Genomic DNA, 22,823 nt, shown 5'->3' with positions numbered 1-22,823 from the left:
AAGATCGCTGGGTCGCTGGTTCGAACCTCGGCTCAGTTGGTGTTTCTGTGTGGAGTTTGCATGTTCTCCCTGACTTCGTGTGGGTTTCCTCCGGGTGCTCTGGTTTCCCCCACAGTCCAAAGACATGCGGTACAGGTGAATTGGGTAGGCTAAATTGTCTGTAGTCTGTATGTGTGTGTGAATGTGTGTGTGGATGTTTCCCAGAGATGGGTTGCGGCTGGAAGGCCATCCGCTGCGTAAAAACTTGCTGGATAAGTTGGCGGTTCACTCCGCTGTGGTGGCCCCGGATTAATAAAGGGACTAAGCCGACAAGAAAATGAATGAATGAATAAATAAGCGCCATTAATTCACGCCCTCCATGGTTGGTACACACAATGTACAGCTGCAGGCGCCACTGCTCTCATCTTTCCAACAGAGTTTGTTCTATTACATTGTAAAAGCCTGTCCTGCTTATTCAAATTTGTCATTAACAGTAACACTTTAAGATAGGCTTCTCTGAAACTTTAATTTTGAAATTAAATTCAATTTGAACATTTTACTTTAATTTTGTTTAGGCTAGATTATTATTTTATTTACCAAACCAACACAATCTCACAACATCTCGTGTTTTGGCACTGAAGTATATAGCGGACTTGTATTGAAGCACTTCACTTTAAAGGTTATTCGTTATTCTTGTTTATTCAATTCAATTGATTTTTATTTGTATAGGCTTTTACAATGTAGATTGTGTCAAAGCAGCTTCACATAAAAGATCATAGCAAATTGAAACAGTGTAGTTCAGTATTTAGTGTTTAAGTTCAGCTCAGTTCAGTGTGGTTTATTAGTAACTATTGAGGGCCTAAACTTTGAGCAGCAAATCCATCAATGCGTCGCTCTACCAATCCCAAACCATGCAAGCTAGTGGCGACAGCGGACAGGGAAAAAAAAAAAAAACTTTACCAATTGGCGGGAGTGAAGAGAAAAAAAACCTTAAGAGAGACCAGACTCAGTTGGGCATGACCATTTTCATTTATCCGCTGGCCAAACGTCTTGTGCAGAGCTGTTGTCTCAGCGGCGGAGTTTATCTAGTGGTTAACTGACCAACAAAAGTGAACGCACGTAACCTGAAGCATTTGTGATTGCACTAGCCCAGACGAATTTTCTCAACCCAAGCTCATTCTGGAAACGTAGCCCCGCGGACGTTTCTGGAGACCGCGATTTACGTGGCCGGAGGTACGTAAAGGCCGCGTTTGGTTTTTTTCGAGCGAACGCTGCGGGGCGGTTTGGCGCCGCTCCGCCCCTCCTTATCGCGCTCGCCGGCCGACGGCTCGCCTCCGAGTGGAGGGCTTTCCCGATGCAATCAGTTTGTCCGCTTAGCTCACATCGTTGCGTCGGTGGAGCGGAGGCCCCGGAGGAGGAGCCGGAGCCGGCCGCGGTGGACGACGACCGGGATCGAGTCCGGGGAACAGCACGAAAAACGGAATTCGAAAAATAAGGGCGAGAACGCGGCGGGATCCGAAAACGCGGTCGAAATCGAAGACGAGGGCTTTTGCTTTTTTTTTTTTTTTCGATCCGGCGGCTTTTCGAGCGAGAACGGCGCGGGCATGAACGCCGTGCACTCCCGAGAGGTGCCCGAGACACGAAAAAGCGCGCACAGCGGCCTCTCGCGGATCCGCGAAAACAAAAAAACGATCGAACACGTACCTCCCGGGACGTAAATCGCGGTCCGCAGAAACGTCCGCGGGGCTACATTTCCACAATGAGCCCGGGTTGTATTTTTTTGTAGTCCTCAAATTCAGTCGCTGTAGGCTTGGCTGTAAAAAATCAATCCGTAAAATTTACGGTAAAAAAAACGGCAGCTGTGGTTGCCAGTATGTTACCGTTAAAATTACGGTACAAACCGTAAAAGTAATTTTTACGGGAAATTGACGTATTTTATTAATTTATAGTGGTAATATGTCTGTATTTTGAATGATCAACATCGATGACAGACGCATTAGCAAACCCACATGCAGGTGATGATGAGGAAGTCACAAGATCCCAAGATCACAATCAACTTTTCTCACAAGCAGAGAAGAGTATCAGCATATTAAATGTGCCTAGTGTCATTCACACAGCTACTAAACACCAGTATGGTAACACGCAAAAAATTAAAGTCATGAAATAAACATTGTTTATCAACTTAGATGTAACATAAATCTCTAATGTACATAACTGATGGGGAAACAACTAAAAAGATTCATATTAATGTCAACCAAATGCATAAAAAGTTATGTGCCATGCAGGGAATTCTGGGAAAGTCAATTTACGGTTATTCGCCGTGTATATTAAGGAAACATACTGTTAACCAGGTTACGGATTTGTACTGTAGCATTTTTACAGTTTTTTTACCGTTGAAATCACGGCCATATAGGCTAACTCTGTAAAAGCCAATGTCTCCCTTTGCATTAACTTTGAGCGTCTTACATTCAGAGATGCTGTTTATGTTCACACACCTACATTACACATCAACTAATGTTTAATAATGATAACGTAGTGGACCACCCCTTTAAGGTTTTAACCATGTTGCTATGTAGTTGCTAGGTGTTCAAAACACACCTACATTTTAATTGGTTATCAGTGTGTTAATCATGCTGTTATTTGTTGCTAGGGTCTTCAAAACTCACCATCATTCTGCTAAGATGTTGTTTTTGGTTGTCAGGGCGTTGCGATGCCGTTTCTGAGCTATTAAAGACATGTCCGTGTTCTTATTTTTGATTCTCCAATTCTCTAACTGGATCCTTTTCTGCTTTCTTGGGTTTTAACTTCCATGCGAGTTCAGCAGGAATAGTGATGGCTGAGGGAACGCATAGTTGTCTAATAAAACATCCAGTATGGAGACTGTTTAAGTACGTCTTTGTCAAAGCGGATGAAAAATCTCTGATGTAAATCCATCTGGGAGTTCCTGGAGGATCCCGGCACTGGGCCATTGACTTTTATGACACAACATTACCCACCTCTTTTCAGTCTCCAGTCATCTCTAATCTGGTTTTCTTTATTTTTAGGCGGCCGAATGAAAAGTGAATCAAGTGTTGAGATGTTGAGAGGAATAACTTTTCATGGGAAAACACTTGGGCTTTTATGGGGGCACTAAACGCTTCATAATGCGGAGTGATTTGGTGCGGGAGACTTTGACAGGGTTAAATAGAGGAGAAAGCGAGCGCCGCAGCACAAATCTCCTTTACGACTGCAGCTCTTAACTAGCTGTCGGTCTCCGGGTCTCGCATGAACTAACCTCTTCTGGCCATCTGCTCTGTAAGTCCGTCGTCCTCTACATTCTCGGCTGGCAGCTTCAAACACACAAACACAGCATTAAGTGGGTCACTCTTGTTATGTGGTGCCTTTTGAACTCTAGAGCTTATAGCTTTTATCAGTGTGTATGTGATGTAATTAATAGATTTCTTCTTATCCTTTTTCCATCTCTTGGATCAAGCTTAGCTCCTTAGTTATATGTCAATACTATATTATATTATATTATATTATATTATATTATATTATATTATATTATATTGTATTATATTATATTATATTATATTATATTATGTTATATTATTATATTATATTATATTATTGTATTTTATTATATTATATTATATTATATTATATTATATTATATTATATTATATTATATTATATTATATTATATTAATTATATTATATTATTATATTATATTATGTTATTATATTATATTATATTATATTATATTATATTATATTATATTATATTATATTATATTATATTATTGTATTATATTATATTATATTATATTATATTATATTATATTATATTATTATATTTTATTATATTATATTTATTATATTATATTATTATATTATATTATATTATATTATATTATATTATATTTATTATATTATATTATATTATATTATATTATATTATATTATATTTATTATATTTATTATATTATATTATATTATATTATATTATATTATATTAAGGGACCAAGTCAAAAAAATAAATACAATTAATATTATATACACTTACTGGCCACTTTATTAGGTACACCTGTCCAACTGCTTGTTAACGCAAATTTCTTATCAGGCAATCACAAGGCTTCAACTCAATGTATTTAGGCACATAGGCATGATCAAGGCGATCTGCTGCAGTTCAAACCGAGCATCAGAATAGGGAAGAAAGGTGATTTAACTTCAAACCTTGAAGCAGATGCGCTACAGCAGCAGAAAACAACACTAGGTGCCACTCCTGTTAGCTAAGAACAGGAAACTGAGGCTACAATTCACACAGGCTCAACAAAACTAGACAATAGAAGATTGGAAAAATGTTGCCTGGTCTGTTGAGTCTTGATATCTGCTGCCACATTCGGATGGTCAGGCCAAAATTTGTCATCAACAATATGAAAGCATGAATCCATCCTGCCTTGTATTAAAGGCTCAGGCTGGTGGTGGTGGTGTAATGGTGTGGGGATATTTTCTTGGCAAACTTTGGGCTCATTAGTACCAATTGAGCATTGTGTCAACACCACAGCCTACCTGAGTATTGTTGCTGACCATTTCCATCTTTTTATGACCACAGTGTACCCATCTTCTAATGGCTACTTCCAGCAGAATAACACACCATGCCATAAAGTGAGAATCATCTCAGGCTGCTTTCACAAATAAATTTTTGTTTTGGAATCTGTCACGTTTGCCCAGTTAGCACGGTTGGATTGGCATATGTGAATCCAGCAACGTACTCGGATCAAAACAATTGGGCTGAGATCGCGTGAATGAGGTGGTCTCGGCTCGATTGAAACGAACTCTGGACCGGATTGATTGTTGTGAGAAAACGATATGATCCGAGCCCGGCTATATCACAGTGTTTTATGGATATGTAATAGGAATACGGCTATATGAAGAGATTATTATGAGTAGGGCGGGAGGTCATTCCAGACATCCCAAGTCTCCCGAAAGTTCCGGGAGTCTCCCACAAAGAGACTCCCAGATGTCCTCATACGATTGATAATCTCCCGGAAATTGTGCGTCTCCCTTCCTGTCCTCAAATATGTTGCGCACCCTTCTTACCCCTCCCCGCCGCATTCCTCCTCGCTCTTCAGACACGTCTCAAACACCACCAACCCCCCCCAGTCTTCACATCACTTATTGTCTTATTGTCATAACTTAAATAAGGACGCATGTCAGCTGAGCGGGACTCTGCAAAATAAACCGTGAAACTCTGACCAATGTTAACTCACACATGACCTGTTTTAGCTATTTTGGTCTGTTTAGAAACTTTGTCGTGTGAAAGCGAACTGCTCCAAGAACAAAGAGCAACAATGTAACAATTTTAATCCCTGTTTCGGAACAAATGAATCAATTCACAGGTGTGAAAGCACCCTCAGAATGGTGTCCTGAACATGACAATGAGTTCACTGTACTCAAATGGCCTCCACAGTCACCAGAACTCAATCCAATAGAGCACCTTTGCAGTGTGGTGGAATGAGAGATTGGCATCATGGATGTGCAGCCGACAAATCTGCAGCAACTGTGTGATGCTATCGTGTCAATATAGAGCAAAATCTCTGAGGAATATTTCCAGTAACTTGTTAAATCTATGCCATGACATAATAAGGCAGTTTTAAAGGCAAAATAGGGTTCAACCTGATACTCGTAAGGTGTACCTATTAAAGTGGCCGGTTAGTGCATTATATTATAAAGACTCAATGATGAATGCTGTTGCATTATTATAGCATAAAGCACACATTATAATGTGCCCACAATACAAAGCAGAAGTTACAACTCTGGTGTGCATTCATAATTTATAATTATTCAGACCCGAGAGCCAATTATTCAGCTGCTGCATTTAACACATCTCAAGCCACTGTTCAGATGTTGAATTTCCCGACATTTTTCCTTTCTTTCTTTCTTTCTTTTTTTTTTTTTTTTGTCTGTAAAAGGCTTATGTGTGTGGTACTAATTTGTTAGGCATCTCAACCAAAGCTTGAGCCATTTATAGCACACTAATGCAGGTATTAATGTAGTTTGAATAATGTGAATTATGTGTCTCTCAACAGTGTGCGACAGAAGTGTTTGTATTAATATTAAATCTGTAAGTTTCTCTATAAGAGCAGCTATTATTATCTTGCTAGTGAAGAATGTTTTGCAGTTTTTTATTATTAAAATCTTCAGTGTAGCTCAGATAACACACTTCTGTTTCTGTGTGTGAGAGTCACTGTCTGATTACGGGAATCAGAGTTGTTCCACAGATAATCAGACATATTTTTGTGACAAATAGTTTGTAGTTTAAATCATATTGTTTAGTGTACGTATTTGCTTCATCTATGCATGAATATTGCATATCTGCTGTGGAATACATTACTACCAGGGCTAGGTTAGTGTTAAGTTAGGGTAAGGTTAGGTTGAGTTAATGTTAGGTTAGTTTAGGTTTAGGTTAGATTAGGTTTGGTTAGAGTTAGGTTAGGGTTATATTAGTGTTAGGGTTACATTAACTTAGGGAAAGGTTAGAGTTAGGTTAGGTTAGGTTAGGTTAAGGATAGGTTAGGCATAAGTTTGGGCTACTTTAGAATTAGGGTTAGGTTAGGTTAGGTTAGGTTAGGTTAGGTTAGTTTAGGTTAGAATAGTTTGGGGCTGGGGTTAGGTTAGAATTAAGTTATGTTAGGTTAGATTTAATTTCATTAGATAAGGTTAGGTTAAAGTTAGATTCGATTAGATTAAATTAGATTAGGTAAATTAAAATAAAAAAGGTTAGTTTAGATTAGATAAGGTTTGGTTAGATTAGATAAAGTTAGGTTAGGGCTTAGTTAGGTTAGAGTTAGGTAATGTTAGGTCAGATTAGATTAGATAAGGTTAGGTTAAGGCTAGGCTAGGTTAGAGTTAGGTTATGTTAGATTAGATTAAATTGAATTACGTGAGATTAGATAAGGTTGGGTTAAGTAAAGTAAGGTTAGGTTAGGTTAGAGTTAGGTAAGATTGGGTTAAATAAAATTTGGTAAATTAACATAAAATAAAGTTAGGTTAGGTTAGAATTTTGATTAGATTAATTTAGATTAGATTAGATAATGTTTGGCTAGGTTAGATAGGTTAGGTTAGGTCAGGGTTAGGTTAGGGGCTAGAGATTGTATAATACAGGTATACAGTAATTGTGAATGGAAGGTTTTATAAAGACACAAAACTTTGTCTCATTCAAATAATTCCTCAAATCCATTTATTTTCATCTATTCTTTTTCTCACAGAAAAGATTTATTGGTGATGAAGATGATGATGTCATCAATGATGATAATTTAAACAAACTAGTGAAAATAGTTAGCTTGAAATGGTATTGTTTTATGCTAACATGTCATTGTAATACGCAGACTCCTATGACGTGCTGCTTATTATTTTCATTATAGGTGTACAGTAATGAAAAGCATTCTAGATGTGTGCTTTTGTTTTGTCTTTTTCAATTACAGCAACTTGTTAATTCATGCTAATTAAATCCGCTATTGACAATTGGGTGATTAATGTGCCTAATTGAAACATGCACTAATAGAAATAATGTCAAAACCAATTTATTTTATTATCTAACTATTTTCTAGAACACAGCATCAGCCAGAAAATTATTGACAGAAATAGAAGAATATTTATGTAAAAAGAAAGAAAGAAAAAGAGAAAGAAAGAAAGAAAGAAAGAAAGAAAGAAAGAAAGAAAGAAAGAAAGAAAGAAAGAAAGAAAGAAAGAAAGAAAGAAAAAAAGAAAGGATATTTGTTTTTCATTGCAACCAAACATAACACATTTCTTCTGGTATATATGATGATGTACAGTTGAAGTCAAGTTTATTGTTATAAAAATTATTTAAAAATATATATTTCCCAACTGCTGTTTATTTATTTATTTATTTATTTATTTATTTATTTATTTATTTATTTATTTATTTATTTATTTTAAAACCCTTTAATTCCATTCAAACTAAAAAAAAAGAAAAAAGATATAGGAAATACTGTGAAAATGTCCTTGCTCAATTAAACTTCACATGGCAAATATTTGAAAAAGAATACCAAGTTTTTGAAGGAGCGCTAATAATTTCCATCGACTCTATATTAGGTCTTACATAGAAACATCCACAAGTACATTTGATAAATCCTCCCAGCAGCGGTCTTCCATAAGCCTTGCTGCATTAAAATTAATTTTCCTTTAGAGGTTGGTGTCCTCTCATATCTTAGGCGTATGCATTTTTCATTGGCTATTTACAGTGCGTTTGGCTTTAGGGATCGTGCTTTTAATCTAAAGCGTTTCTCCTTTGGCTCTTCGGTGTGAAGCTCTTCATCTCCACGCTGGATTCTCACACAGATGACACAAGATCAAAGATCACCTCGCGGGTTAATGTGGAGCCAGGCCGTCCGCTGTGGGCATCTCCACACATCAGCTGATTGTCTGATCTATATTTCATTATGAAGCTGATCAGGACTTGTGTGTGTGTGTGGAGACGCAGGCTAAGGAATCATACACCCGAAATCATATCGCATTAATCTGTAGATTTTTCACAATATTCTGCGCAGAAATGTACGCAGACTATATTTGGCCCTACTCAGGGGCTCATTGCAACGGGTGAGAATAAGTACTATGTAGGGTAGAAAATAATATGTTTTGTAATATTTTAATCCTTTATATTTATATCGCATATATATCCTTAATATTTGAATTCTTTTTCATTTGTAAAGATAATTGCATATTGCTCTGTTTTGTGTGTATTAAGCAATGTGTACGCGAGGCGCACAACTAACGCGCTCTCACATATGAGCGCAAATGCATTTGCTATTTAAACAGCGTGGCGCAAAATGTTAAAACGACTTTTGCGCCACGCTGAAACTAGCAAACAACTATTGCGTCGCACCTTGTGCCGCATTGCGTCGGGTGTATGATAGTGTCATGACTGTCAGTGACCCCCTGAGGGCGCTGTAGTTCAACGGACACTGAGTAACTACAGCGCCCAAAAACTACAAGTCCATACATACCACGCGCATTACACCCAGTCCACGTACACTGATCCGCCATCACAGCTGTTTCTGTTTACCGTTGATTTCCTGGACTATTTATACAACCATTCCACCTCTGTTTGTGACTGCGTCGTTTGTCTATCTTGTCAACTCTGGTATGTTGTTCTTGATCTTGCTCTTGTATCTTGTTAAAGTCTAGTTCGTGTTTAATCTGTCTTAGTTTCTTGTTTTGTTGTTTGTTTGTTCTTTTGTTACTTTGCACTTGGATTTTGGATTATTTGTCACTGTTTCTGCACGATATATTATTAAAATCTGCACTTGGATCCGCACCTTTTGTTTCCGTTTCAATCTGTAACGTCACAGATAGGGCCCTAGATCTGGATCTCAGGCGGAACTCCACGCCAGTCCTGAACATAAACATAGAGCACGTCAAAAACAACAACGAACTGACACGAGACAAGAGACGCGCTGTCCAGATATAGCCGAGATAACGAGTCGCAGGATCAGTCAAGCACTGTAAATATTCATGACCGTGTAACCATTTCAGTTTAACATATAAAGATTTTATTTTAGACGCAGCCATGTCGCAGGGAATATATTCATCATTAATAATTAATAAAACTGAATGGCATTTCTTGATGAATGCCACTATCAGATATAGATACCGCTGTGTTAATGAAAAAAAGAGACCTTTTGCTCTTCGTTTTAGCTCATTCTGGTCAAGAGGAAACATCTGAGATGTACATTTTAATATAGCGGATCTTTTTTCATTGATATTTTTTTATTGCATGCATTTCAATAGAGCTGATACTTATTCATCTGCTCACTTTTGTTGAATGTCCATCATTTGAGCAATGAAAGAGTGTGTTTGAGTTATAACGTCGCTTTCAGTATCAGTTTATCCATCCAAAGATGTGAATTAGATGCGCAAAACTGGAATATTGCATAAGGAGATATACGAATAAAGCAGTGTTTCTCATATCTGTCAAAGAGAACAAAATTGTCACTGCATGATAAACTGAGATCCAGAGGTAAATAGAGTAAAAGTACAAGTACTTGAGGACATTTTTACTCAAATAAAAGCACAGGTCACAATTTTAAGATTAAAAAAAGTGTCCAATGATAAAAAAATACAGTAGTTCTTTTAACACCATACTCTATTCTTACATATTTCAAATACATGCAGTCTTGGGAATAAAATAAAATACGATACTATTTTTATATGTTGTATACTTCAGTTTGGTGTCCAGATTTTGGTCACACTTTACAATAAGGTTTATTAGTTAATGTTAATTAATGCATTTACTAACATGAGCAAACAATGAACAATACATTTACTACAGTATTTGTTCTTGTAAGTTAACATCCACAGTCCACAGCCATATCACCCTGCAGCCCAAGACCGGTTACTCACTGAAGCTAAGCAGGGTTGAGCCTGGTTAGTACCTGGATGGGAGACCACTAGGGAACACTAGGTTGCTGTTCGAAGTGGTGTTAGTGAGGCCAGCAGGGGGCGCTCAACCTGTGGTCTGTGTGAGTCCTAATGCCCCAGTAAAAGTGAAGGGGACACTATACTGTCAGTGGGCGCCGTCTTTCGGATGAGACGTTAAACCGAGGTCCTGACTCTCTGCGGTCATTAAAAATCCCATGGCACTTCTCGTGAAAGAGCAGGGGTGTAACCCCGGTGTCCTGGCCAAAGTCCCTCTATCGGCCCTTACGATCATGGCCTCCCAATCATCCCCTTCCACCGAATTGGCTCGATCACTGTCTCTCCACTCCACCTATAGCTGGTGTGTGGTGAGCGCACTGGCGCCGTTGTCCTGTGGCTGCCGTCGCATCATCCAAGTGGATGCTGCACACTGGTGGTAGTGTGGAGAGACCCCCCTCATGATTGTGAAGCGCTTTGGGTGTATGGCCATACACAATAAATGCGCTATATAAATACACATTAAAAAACATTAGTTAATGAAAATACAGTAGTTCATTGTTAGTTTGTTACCTCAGTGCATTAACTAATGTTAACAAGCATGGACTTGGATGTTAATAATACATTAGTAAATGTTTAATTATGATTAATAAATGCTGTACATGTGTTGTTCATGATTAGTTCATGCTAGTAAATACATTAACTAATGAATCTTATTGTAAAGTGTTACCCAGATTATTGTGTAAATAAAAGATGTCACAACCTGCAGTTTATTTAGTTTGTGGAAAATTGTTGTGGGGCGTCATGGTAGCATGGTAGTTTAGCACCATTGCCTCACAGAAAGAAGGTCACTAGTTCAAGCCCCATTCTTTGTGGAGTTTGGATATTCTCCCCATGTTGGCATCTGTTTCCTCTGGGTGCTCCGGTTTCCCCCACAGTCCAAACACATGCGATATATATATGTTTTTCCTATGTTATTATTTATTTGGTGATTGATTTACTGATTTGTATTTAGTTTTTATAAGTGTATATATATATATATATATATATATATATATATATATATATATATATATATATATATATATATATATATATATATATATATATATATATATATATATATTTATTTATTTATTTATATATATATATATATATATATATATATATATATATATATATATATATATATATATATTTATATTTATTTATATATATACACTTATAAAAACAATCAGTAAAACACATATATATTTATTTATTTTTTTTCTTTTTATTTTTTTTTTCTTTACTTTTACTTTTATTTTATTTATTTATTATTTTCCCGCTGCATATATATATATATATATATATATATATATATATATATATATATATATATATAWTTTTTTTTTTTTTTTTTTTTTTTTCTTTACTTTTACTTTTACTTTTATTTTATTTATTTATTATTTTTTTGATGTTATGTCATGTCAGTATTTTGGATGTTGTGTAATTTATGTTATGTCTTCTTGTGTTGTTATTATGTGGTTGTGATTATTTGTGGGACCCCCTTGAAAATGAGATGGTACATCTCAAGGGGTTTATCCCAATGAATAAATACAAATATATATATATGCAATAATCTAAATTGGCTGTAGTGTATGAATGCGTGTGAATGAGTGTGTATGAGTGTTTGCCAGTTTTGTGTTGCAGCTGGAAAGGCATCCGCTGTGTAAAACATATGCTGGAACAGTTGGCAGTTCATTCCACTGTGGTGACCCCTGATAAACAAGAGACTGAGCCACAGGAAAATGGATGAATTATAATTGTTGCGAAGATGTTTAGAATGAACCTATGTTGATGAACGTGTGTGTAGGGTTGTAGAGTTTGCTAGACTATTGTCTGCTTGCATGAGAGAGCATATGTGAAAAAGCACTTGGACACACTGTAAAAGTGCCCATAGTTATCAAAATACCATTAATAGTGTTCAGATAGGCTTAATTTTGACACTTACCACTTTGTTTTTTCAGATTGGAGCAGAAATTCATGTATGCCGTATGTTGCGATGTCAATGTACAGTATGTGTCGCATTATGAAACTGTTATTGTTGAAATCTTGTTGTGGAAACTGAACTTTTGTAGTGATAAACTATTGTAGTGATCATCTGAACTTGTGATCTGATCTCTGGCACTTCTGACCATATTTGCAACCCAGGCTCATTTTGAAAACGTAGTCCATCGGACGTTTCTGGAGACCGCGAAATACGTCCCGGGAGGTACATATTTGTACAGTTATTGTTTTCGCTAATCCGCGAGAGGCCGCTGTGCGCGCCTTTTAGTATCTTGAATGTCTCTTGCGAGTGCCGTTCGTGCCCACGCTGTTCTCGCGTCAACCCATCAGAGGCCGCTCTGACCGAATGATTGAATGACCGAATGACCGAATGATTGACTGCGCGACCGGCCAATCGGCTGACCCACCCTCCTCCTTCCCTGAACCCAACCAGTTTTACCGATTGACCTGCCCTCCCGCTCACTTCCCTAAACCCGAGCAACAATTTAGAAAAGCCCTCGTCTGTTTTTTTTTTTTTTTTTTACCACGTTTTCGGATTTCACCGCGTTCTCACCCTGTTATGAACTCGTTCGCTTTATTTTTTGGATTCTGTTTTTGTGTTCCTTGGTTTCTGGAACCGCTCTTCCCCAGACTCGAACCCGGACGCCTTTGTCAACTCCTCCTCTCTGCATCTGAAGCCCGCCAATGCACACGATGAGCTGACCGGACAAACTGACTGCAGCGGGAAAGCCCTCCACACGGAGGTAAGCGGTCCGCCGGTAAGCGCGAAAGGGAACGGCATCACACCGGCCCGTAGCGTTCGCTTAAAAAAATGAAATGCAGCCATATGTACCTCCCGGGACGTATTTTGCGGTCTCCAGAAACGTCCGCTGGACTACATTTTCAGAATGAGCCTGGGTTGCATATTTGCAAACAACTCATATTCTAATTGGACGAATAATTCTGATCACAACTGTATATCAGTCAGAGAAATGTAGTTTAAAAAAAAAATAAAAGCCACTGTGGTATTTTTTATTCTCTAATAAATGAGTTGCACCTCAGAAAACAAAGATGAAGTGGATTTTGGAGGCGTGAGATGCTCTTTGGGAGCGCAGACTGATGCTCAAGACAGTTCTGGAGGGAATAACAATAGAGTAATAATAATACTGAACCACTGTGATGACAGACTTTAGCTGAGGGGTTTTAGAAATGAGCAAAAGAACATTTCAGAAGTTTTACAATGTGCTGGAAATGCTGCTTTGTCCATTAATGCGTCCCATCACATACATTTGTATCTGATTATCATCTGTGAAAAACTAAATCACATGATTTTTTTAATGTGCTTACTGGAAAGTGTTTCTGTTGTTTTTTATGCATTTATTTTTCTTATTAAATCAAACGTAGATCCTACTCGTATACATTTATATGTGCATTAATTTAAATGTACATGCTTCCTGGCATTTCCATCAACCTCTTTTAGTTTGCGATAATATATAGGTGGATGGAAACACAGCTTATGATGCATAAGAGTGTCACTCCATTTGCAACCTGTTGTTAAAACTTTAGCGCATGTATTTTTAACTCGCACATTTGTCAGGCTATTTTAGAAGTACAGTATAAAAAATAAACCAAAGTAAATAATAAATAAAGGGTGCACATATTGAATTCCCAGCCCACTCTTCCTAGCAGGATCCGCAGCTCTATAGAATGTGTGTGTGTGTGTACGCATGCATGTGTGTGTCACATTGGGGTTATAACTGTGAAGAGCTGGATCAAGGCCTGCAAACATGCTCATTTTTTTCTTCCTCCATCTTCCTCTGGAGCAATATTTGCACTTGGTAAAATACACAGAGAGCTCAAACACACTACTATTACTCTCCAGACCAAAGCCTTTGCTTCGTTCCTTATCTCAGACCTCAGCCCTTTCATGTTTTTTGGAAATGTAGCAGAGGCAGAAAGAGCAGTACCATGGTATCAGGCAGTAATGTTGTTATTTGATGCATGTGCCTTGCTATTTACATTTCATATCACACTCCTAAAATAAATGCGTCAGAAAGAGGATTTCAAAATAATGCCATTTAATATCTGTTGTGGGGTTCATAAAGAAGCTTTTGCTAGCTAAAAAATGTTCATTCTTGTATATATCTGTACACACACAGAGTGCATAGCATAAATGCAACCCAGGCTCATTGCAGATACCCAGGTCTACATTTCTAGGGACAGCGAAATACATAATCAGCGTTCCAATTTTTTCAGTTTTGTTTTTGCAAATCCACCAGAGGGCGCTGTGTATGCTTTTTGATGATCACAATTTCTCTCACACATTCTCTATTCGCATAAATCCACTAGAGGGCACAACATACACTTCTGTCGACCATGCCAGCTTGCTGTCGACTCACTGACTGACTCACCTCCTTCCTTAAACCCAACCGATAGTGTTTTCAAAAGCCATCTAAAAAACATAAACCATTGCGGCCACGTGATATCTCCGCTTCCTGAGTCCGCCACTTGGTGAACTATTGGACAAACTGGTAATAACAGCAAAGACGTCCAAGTAAAGATAATCGGTCAACTGTTAGTGCAATCACCCGAGAAGCCGTTGACGGCGTCATACTGTCCTGTAACCTTCATTTTAAAGCCACAATGTAGCCTGATGTTCCTCTGGATATAGATTGTGTGCTCTCCAGAAATGTAGATGAGAGTTCTTATTCACAAAGAGCCTGTGATGTTTAAATGAGTACACCCCTTTGATTTATTTTTTTTTTCAGTGAATACAGACTATTTTGGTGCATTTTGTTCAATACAAAAAATGACTAATTAAAATAAGAGTGTAGTCACTTTTTTTTAAGAAATAGAAAGATAATACACTGTAAAAAAAAACTGCAGGGTTCCACACAATTAAATTATTTTGTCTTAACACAGATTGATCATGTTAACTATTAGCCTTTAAGTGAATTGAACATAAAACAATTAAGTTGTCCCAAAAAAATCTCAAGACTTGTTTTGTTTTAGCTCATTTTAAATAAGTAGTTTGAACAAGTAGAAAACATAATTTTTGAGTGTACATTTAAATTCAAATTTTAAAATTAATTCAAGATTAATTTCAATTCTTGAAATAAATTCAAGTTTAAAAATTAAGTTAAATTAAATTTAGTTACATTAAATTACATTAAATTACATTTAATTTAATTTAATTTAATTTAATTTAATTTAATTTAATTTAATTTAATTTAATAAATAAATAAATAAATAAATAAATAAATAAATAAATAAATAAATAAATAAATAAATAAATAAATAAATAAATAAACAAACAAACAAATAAATAAATAAATAAATAAAAACATGGAAAATAAATATTGGCCATGTCATCATTTTTATAAACAAAATGTTTCTAAAGTTGCTGTTGACTTGAAGTGTTCACCAAATGTTGGTAACAACCAAAGAAATCTATATATGTAAAGAAAACAAATCTAATTAGTTTACAAATGAAGTTCTGTTTAGTAAAATGAAATGATGCATGGAAAATGTATTGATCACATGAAGAAAGCGAGGTGTAGTTCAGCAGTGTAAGCCCAGACAGCAGCTGAAATATCACAGTAGTTCTTCAGCAATCCTCTGCCCTTCCTCAGTGTAAACGAACATCAGCTGCTTCAGTCCAACATCTACATTAGTAGGAGTTTGAAGATGAAAGCAGGGTGGACATTTCAGCAAGACAATGATCCAAAACACAGCCAAGGAGACTCTCCGATGCTTTCAGAGAAAGAAAATCAAGCTGTAGAATGGCCCAGCCAATCACCTGAACCGAATCCAATAGAAAATACAGAATAAAGCTCAGATTTGATAGACAAGACCCACTGACCATCAAGATTTTGACACTCTGTTAAAGTCAATGAGAAACTCACACCTGAGCAATGCATGTGACTTCATTCTCCATATGAGAGGCGTCTTTAAGCTGACATTACTAAGAAAGCCTTTTATATAAATTAATAAATACATTTCAGTAGTTCAGCACTTTCTCCTTGTCATTACATTGTTATTACAGAGAATATTGTTATATTGTTATATTTTTATGTTTGTATTATTTGGATTTTTACCAAAATCTGCTTCAATTGCATGTCAACAGCTCCGTCTGCTAAATAAATGTAATATGTAAATAATTGTCTTATAATGTAAAGTAAATGTTAAAGAAACCTTCTCAGCTCATCATCCATTCATCACAACAAACAACCGCCAACAATTTTCAGCAAAAAAAAGCAATCTTCAACAGATCCCGATCATGTCAGCACTACTTTCGGCTAACTTCGAAAAGTGTCAGCGCTGCATTAAAAAAGAAAAAGAAACGTGAGCGTAAGATTGCATTTCTGCGAGTCGAGATGCAGAAGCCATTTCCTTTCATGGGATTAGTTACTTATCTTAATTTTCCACAGGTAATAATCAGCATGAAGCTGTCCGACGGCCCTCCCCGACTCTAGTAATGCCACTAGTGAAAAACTATATAAATGCAAATGCTATTTTATTGTGTTTACACTCAAACAGGAAGGGGAAAGCGTCTCTTATTAATGCACAGCCTCGGATTCACTAAGAGGTCATTAGATCCTGGTTTATGCGTCCTGCGGCGGCTCCGGGGGACACATAAAAGAAAAACACACTTGAGAAGTTTGAGACTAACCCAATTAGACTTACATGAATTGGAAACTATTGACCAGCATCGGCTGAAGGAAAAAAGCCCAGTCAAGCCTGATGCATTAACACAAGTGCAAGATGCTTTTATATTCGTTTTGCGCGCACTTTTCTATTGTGCGCGCTAATAAAAAAAAGCTTTGTTATTTGCGGCAGTGATTTCATGCTGGAGCTTTTTACACTAATGCATTTTCTCTTCTGTTTTTTGCAATTTAATTTTAAGACACGTTAAAGGGATAGTTCACACAGAAATTTACATTTAATGACTATTTAGTTTTCCTCAAGTGGTTAAAACAACCCAAGCTCATTTTGAAATTGTAGCCGGAGATATGTATGGCATGCATTTCAAGAGTTCACACTTAGATAATGCTTTACTATTTAAGCAAGTTTGGCATGCTGTCCCGGGAGAGAACCCTGAGCTCGGTGATAGATGAGCCCAAGGCTCCCGCCTGGTCAATAAGCATTAGGAGGGATATGAGATCAGGTAGTTCTCGATAGCTTTCCAAAATAGACCGCTAACTGCGCTAGTTTGTAGTAGGTGCTTGTGACTAACTTTTGTTGCATGGTCTTTGATTGTGGGAGGAAACCGGAGTACCCGGGGAAAACCCACGCGAATACGGAGAGAACATGCAAACTCCGCACACAGAGTATCAATTGGCTCAGCTAGTGTTGAACCAATGACCTCCTTGCTGTGGGGCAACAGTGCCAGCCACCGAACCACTTTGTCGCCCGAACTGAGGAGGAGGAAGAAGGGGTGTATGGGGGGGTTTCCAAAACGAAGATGAGGAATGAAGTTTAGGCTGGATATTTAAATTTAATTTAGAGTGATCCGATTGGCTAGTTAGTGATTAGTGATAGGGATCAGCTGTAGCCAATCCTATCACGTGCTCCTCTCCAAATTAGTTTAAGAAACTTCACTTAATTTTTTAAGCGAATGCTATGGAGCAGTGTGACGCCGTTCCTTTTCGCGCTCGCCGGCTGGCCGCTTACCTCCGTGTGGAGGGCTTTTCCGCCACAACCAGTTTGTCCCGACGGCAACCGGGTTCCAGTGGTTTGGTTCCAGAAATCAGGTATGACAAAAACAGAATCCATAAAATAAAGTGAATGAGTTCATAACAGGGTGAGAATGTGGTAAAACCCGTAAACGTGGTAAACGGCTTTTGATGACAGCTTTTGTTGCTTAGGTTTAGGGAAGCAAGGGGGCGGGCCGGCAGACGCGTCAATCAGTAAAACCGGTTGGGTGTAGGGAAGGAGGAGGAGGAGGGTGGGTCGGCCGATTGGACGGTCGCCCAGTCAAACATTCAGTCAGTCAAAAAGACGGTTACTCGACAGCGACCTCCGGTGGCTTTACGTGAGAACAGCGTGGGCGTGAACGACGCTTGCAAGAGACGTTTGAGATGCAAAAAAGCACACACAGCGGCCTCTCGCAAATTTGCGAAAACAAAAACTGCACAAATATGTACCTCCCGGGATGTATTTCGCAGTCTCCAGAAACGTCCGCGGGACTATGTTTTTAGAATGAGCCTGGGTTGGGTTAAAATGTATTCTGTTGACTTCAAAAGAAGATATTTTGAAAAATGAGGGAAACCTGTAACCAGTAATGAGACTCAGAAGGCTGGGGATCCATTTGCAGCTTTATTGACAGCTGCAAAATGTATTTTCACGCACTATTTAGTTTCCCTCAAGTGGTTTTAAATCTTATTCTGGTAAATGCAAGAGAAGATATTTTGAAGAATGATAAAAACCTGTAACCTTTGACTAGCATATTTGGAAAACAAAGCCTATGGGAGTCGATGTGTATGGGTTTCCAGCATTCTTCAAAATATCTTCTCTTGTGTTCATCAGAAGAAAGAACATTTAGGGAATTTAATTTAAGACACGTTAAAGGGTTAGTTCACACAGAAATTTACATTTTATCATTTTTAGCTTCCCTCAAGTGGTTAAAATGAATTCTGTTGACTGCAAAGGAAGATATTTTGAAAAATGATGAAAACCGGTAAGCATTGACTTGCATATTTGAAAAACCAATACACTGGGAGTCGACGGGTATGGGTTTTCATCATTCTTCAAAATATCTTATTTTGTGTTCACACCATTACTCCACCACCGCCAGCCTGAATCGTTGCCACAAGACAAGTTGGATTCATGCTTTCATGTTGTTGACGCCAAATTCTGACCCGACCATCTGAATGCCGCAGCAGAAATGGAGACTCATCAGAGCAGGCAACGTTTCTCCAATCCTCTATTGTCCAGTTTTGGTGAGCCTGTGTGAATTGTAGCCTCAGTTTCCTGTTCTTAGCTGACAGGAGCGGCACCCGGTGTTGTCTTCTGCTGCTGTAGCCCATCTGCCTCAAGGTTGGACGTGTTGTGTGTTCAGAGATGCTCTTCTGCAGACCTCGGTTGTATCGAGTGCTTATTTGAGTTACTGTTGCCTTCCTGTCAGCTGGAACCAGTCTGGCCATTCTCCTCTGATCTCTGGCATTAACAAGGCATTTGCGTCCACAGAACTGCCGCTCACTGGATATTTTTTGTTTTTCGGACCATTCTCTGTAAACCCTAAAGATTGTTGTGCGTGAAAATCCCAGTAGATCAGCAGTTTCTGAAATACTCAGACCAGCCCATCAATCAATCAATCAATCAATCAATCAATCAATCAATCAATCAATCAATCAATCAATCAATCAATCAATCAATCAATCAATCAAGCCTTTATTTGTCACTACACTTTCGTATAGCAAAATTGGACCCCCCAGACAATACACAAAACATCACAAACAACTTTTCAGGGGAGACAGATCTTAGGAGGTAGCATTTAGAAACGAAGAAAGATACATTTGGACAGTTAGGCTAAAAAACACCCCCTCAGCTTGCCCTTGATTAGGACAAAGTGAGAAAAGAGAGAAAAACAGCCCTATCTTAGCATTAGCACACCGGCAAGACACAACATAGACAGAGGGGATGGGAACAGGGGTAATGGAAAACAGTCCGTTGAGTGCGGGCAGCCAACTGGTCCAGCAGCCATTTCCGGCGCAAGTCACAGTCCCGCCCACGCCCCACGTGGGTAAAAGCACACGAAGGCGTTTGGATGGGGATCGTTGGTGAATGTTTATCTGTAGATATGTTTGTGTGTGTGTGAGCCTGCATAGTCCAGAGTCCCGCAGGTCCCATCTGGCATCAACAACCATGCCACGTTCAAAATCCCCTTTCTTCCCCATTCTGATGCTCAGTTTGAACTGCAGTCGTGTTGACCATGTCTACATGCCTAAATGCATTGAGTTGCTGCCATGTGATTGGTGATTAGAAATTTGTGTTAACGAGCAGTTGGACAGGTGTACCTAATAAAGTGGCCGGTTAGTGTAAACAGAAAATTCATTCATTTTCTTGTCGGCTTAGTCCCTTTATTAATCCAGGGTCGCTACAGCGGAATGAACCGCCAACTTATCCAGCAAGTTTTTACGCAGCGGATGCCCTTCCAGCCGCAACCCATCTCTGGGAAACATCCACACACACATTCACACACACACTCATACACTACGGACAATTTAGCCTACCCAATTCTCCTGTACCGCATGTCTTTGGACTGTGGGGGAAACCGGAGCACCCGGAGGAAACCAACGCGAAGGCAGGGAGAACATGCAAACTCCACACAGAAACGCCAACTGAGGCAAGGTTGGAACCAGCGACCCAGCGACCTTCTTGCTGTGAGGCGACAGCACTACCTACTGCGCCACTGCCTCGCCCGTAAACTGAAAATGTATTGCCAATTTTTTTTTTACAAGGTTTTAATAGCTTAATATACAACACACTTTTGATACCCTTCACAGTTAAAACTAGTTGGCTCTCTAAATGCAATTCAAAAGCATAAATAAATGGTGAAAATCCAAAATAAAAACACCAATAACAAAATGTGTAAAGCTGCTAATTAACAGATATTTGAAAACAAAAAGCAAGCATGAAAGATCGCTTGAAAACAGCACTGAAATAGCGAAATCTGTGAAGAACCACGATCCTTTGCGTTTTCAGATGTTTGCTTCTGTTGAGGAATGGTACAGTGTCTGCGAACGGCTCTCATGCAGATACCGATCGGGCCGTTTGGCTTGGCTTTAATGATTAAACATTGTCCTTTTCTGTAAGCCCTCATGGGACGTGGCTTTTGTGACAGAAGACAAACAGCACTCTGACACTCGCCGTTAATTAAGCTCATTAGCATATGCGTGTTGAGTGTGTGCGGACAGTGCGGTGACAGGCCCTCGTGAGCGACTGCACAATGACCTTTACTGGACACCAGCAGCTGTCAGCAATTAACCTGCACACACACACACACACACACATTGCTCGTCCTTCACACACAATTCTACAGCTCACATACACTCGCAGACATTCAGTCAAGTATGCATTCGTCCACACTGAAGCTGTTTTAGTGTGATGAAAGTAATGTTGTGATGTAAAACAGACTCTCTTTGGACGATCAGTGTGTGTGTATGCTTAGATCTTATAAAAGGCAACATGGTGGCTCAGTGGTTAGGTCAAGTCCCGGCTAGGCTTTTCTGTGTGGAGTTTGCATGTTCTCCGTGTTGTTGTGTGTTTCCTCTGGGTGCTCCGGGTTCCCACACAGTCCAAACACATGCGCTGCAGGCGAATCAACTAAATTGAAAAATTAAAACATATGCTGGAATAGTTGGCGGTTCATTCCACTGTGGCGACCTCTGAAACAGAGACTAAGCTGAAGGACAATGAATGAATGATAATATTTCTCCCAGTGACACACTAACATCTAATTTGCGTTGATTTTCCTTGTTGGATCAGGACAGAGGTGTTCAATCACAATGATCTGCTGTGAAAACTAGTTTCCTTCAAATTTCCGCTTTTGTATCCACTGACAAACAAAAGGAAGAAAAAAAAAACAGCACGGGTTTGGAAAGACAACTCTCCTTTAAACTGTGTCTTATCTCTTCCTGTCTCTCCATGCGTTTCCCCCTCAGGAATAGGGTCCATTAAACTTTATGGGCTTCAGGCTTTGCTTTAGTTAAAACGTGTGACTAAATGTAAATATGTGCTTTGTATCGGGAGCTAGAGGGCTGTTGAGGCGAACACAATTGGCTCGGTAAAAAAGCGGTGAATAAATTGACTAAAAGAATCGCTAAATGCTGTGGAAAAGCATAAGACTTGGAGGTAATGAGCTGTATTGTTTTTCCTATACAGTAAAACACTGCATCTGATGTAAAGGTGATGTGTGTTTACTACAGTAAAACACTGGATCTGATGTAAAGGTGATGTGTGTTTACTACAGTAAAACACTGGATCTGATGTAAAGGTGATGTGTGTTTACTGCAGTAAAACACTGGATCTGATGTAAAGGTGATGTGTGTTTACTACAGTAAAACACTGGATCTGATGTAAAGGTGATGTGTGTTTACTGCAGTAAAACACTGGATCTGATGTAAAGGTGATGTGTGTTTACTACAGTAAAACACTGGATCTGATGTAAAGGTGATGTGTGTTTACTGCAGTAAAACACTGGATCTGATGTAAAGGTGATGTGTGTTTACTACAGTAAAACACTGGATCTGATGTAAAGGTGATGTGTGTTTACTACAGTAAAACACTGGATCTGATGTAAAGGTGATGTGTGTTTACTACAGTAAAACACTGGATCTGATGTAAAGGTGATGTGTGTTTACTACAGTAAAACACTGGATCTGATGTAAAGGTGATGT

At 38.4% G+C, this 22,823-nt stretch overlaps 1 protein-coding gene across 4 annotated transcripts in view; it reads left to right on the top strand.

The window, feature by feature from the left end:
* Positions 1-22,823, top strand: part of cdh22 (cadherin 22) — a 499,150-nt gene that overhangs the window by 294,371 nt on the left and 181,956 nt on the right. The window lies entirely within an intron of this gene.

This window comes from Danio rerio, chromosome 6, assembly GCF_049306965.1.
Source record: "Danio rerio strain Tuebingen ecotype United States chromosome 6, GRCz12tu, whole genome shotgun sequence".
Lineage (NCBI taxonomy): Eukaryota > Metazoa > Chordata > Actinopteri > Cypriniformes > Danionidae > Danio > Danio rerio.
This window is presented reverse-complemented; position numbering and strand designations above follow the sequence as displayed.